Below are 2490 nucleotides of genomic sequence, written 5' to 3' on the forward strand. Positions count from 1 at the left end.
CGAAGCTATTGACGACTATGAACGACGGTTGGCGGCAAAGTCCGGGCAACCTACACCAAAAAGGAAAGTGGTCCTGACCACCCCTCCTTCGGTAGCACCCCGGAACAGCACCCCAGAACAACCGAAACGGAAAGCACCTGCTCGCAAGAAAAGGTGACGCTCCCGGGACGGTTCGCTTCTGAGGGGGAGGGATGTAGCAAGCTACATTTACCTTAGAATATCTTTAAGCTATTAAAGCTTAATCACAGTAACGGTACGGTCCCGTATTTACGAACCATACTCGTTAACTGTACGAACTCACTTTCTGGTACGCTATCACAACCTAGCGTACGGCACCAAGACTCCAGGAATGGAGATGGCGGCAGGTGGGCCGCATTTAAGCCACCCAGGTGAAGTGCTTCGGCCAGACACTTAACGTATCACTATACTAGTGTTCAGGGTTCAAGACCTTGCTGTCACCGTTCTCGACGTATGTCTTCGAATCCCGACTTCCCTTGTCTCTTCTCACGCCTAACGCTGGGTCGCCAATCGTGGACGAGACCCTCTACTTCCGCTAAAACAGCTAAGGTAAGAGACGGCTGTTACAGGCGGCAACGAAAGAACATTGTAGCCGTACGTGTATGTGAGTGAACGCTTTGCAGATCACACACCTGCCCGACCAATATACATACATACACATACATACACACATACACACATACATACACATACATACACACATACATACACACATACATACACACATACATACACACATACATACACATACATACACACATACATACATACACACATACATACACACATACATACACACATACATACATACACACATACATACACACATACATACACACATACATACATACACACATACACACATACATACACACATACATACACACATACATACACACATACATACACACATACATACATACACACATACACACATACATACACACATACATACACATACATACACACATACATACACACATACATACACACATACATACACACACATACATACACACATACACGCACCTCCCCCGGCACGCACATATGCACACCTGGGTGGGCCGCCAGGGGATGGTGGAAATGACGTGCAACGGTACTCCAAGAGCCTCGGCGCAGTGTACGGCACCGTACGTGATTGCTGTACTGATGATGAGATCCGGCTGCACCGGGGGGTGCGGGTAACACAGGTATGCGGCCACCGGGGGGTTGGGGGGGGGGGGATGAAATTGGAGGTTGGTGATTGGGATTTAGCGATTAGACATGGGGGCTGGGCGTTGGCGGCTGGGGTGGTATGTGGTGAGAGCACGGGCTGGGGAATGAATTTGGCGCCAAAAGGGGAAAGGGGACAAAAAGCCCCGCGAAGGCAACGGGGGGGAATGTTGTTGGGAGGGGGGTGGGGGGGGGGGTATTCTCACAGCTCAGTGCAAGCGCTGCAAGCATTTTAATTCAAAACTCAATTGTGGTTGGTACCGTTAAGGCGGTTACGACCGTTCGGACCGATATCCCCATGACGCGGATCCAAGGGCCTAATGGGGCCCTATGTGAAGGGGGAGGGGGTTGCAGCGAGGACAGCGAGATGGGTCGACGTCCTGCTGCGTAACGAGAGCTCATCATCTTAGTGCATGTCCCCCGGCGCTCCCCCTCCCCCCCTCCCCCTCCCCCTCCCCCTCCCCTCCTCCCCTTCCCACCTGAAAGTCATCCTCGCCACAGCCGCTGCTGCCGCGCTTACTGCTGCCACCCCCGCACGCCTCCCAGCAGCTGTCCATGATGATGTCGTACTGCCCCCTCAACCAGGAGAGGTCGCGGAGGTCGCCAAACAACATGCCCCTGGGGTGGTGGGGTTTTCGGTTTTCTTAGGGTTTTTAAATAGTTTCAGGAGAAGGCGTGTAGTACGTGGGAACCTCTTCCCTCAATCTCCCGAATTCCTCTCACAATACAAAGAGTGTGTATGTGTATGTGTATGTGTATGTATGTATGTATGTATGTATGTATGTATGTATGTATGTATGTATGTATGTATGTATGTATGTATGTATGTATGTATGTATGTATGTATGTATGTATGTATGTATGTATGTATGTATGTATGTATGTATGTATGTATGTATGTATGTATGTATGTATGTATGTATGTATGTATGTATGTATGTATGTATGACGTTGATTACACTGTGGGCTGAAAAGCCGGGGGCCCAGGGCCGAAGCACAGCGCGGGGGGCGGGTGCATACGGCTGGTTAGTCTCATGCACTCCGCCCCCGGGTCAGGCCGCACGGGAAACGACGGCCGGCACGCAACAGCGCTTGTTTGGCGCTCCAACTAGACGGGATCTATGCCCGTTGGTCTCCTAACATAAACGAAGTCGCAACTGGGGGGCTCTTCCTGCCGACCGAACGAACCGAGCATCTCAGAGAGCTCGCTACCAGGACTTGGGCGACCGGGAGCCCGACGATCTTCCCGGGCTGGGGAGG

The sequence above is a fragment of the Volvox carteri genome, assembly GCF_000143455.1.
Source record: "Volvox carteri f. nagariensis unplaced genomic scaffold VOLCAscaffold_62, whole genome shotgun sequence".
Classification (NCBI taxonomy): domain Eukaryota; kingdom Viridiplantae; phylum Chlorophyta; class Chlorophyceae; order Chlamydomonadales; family Volvocaceae; genus Volvox; species Volvox carteri.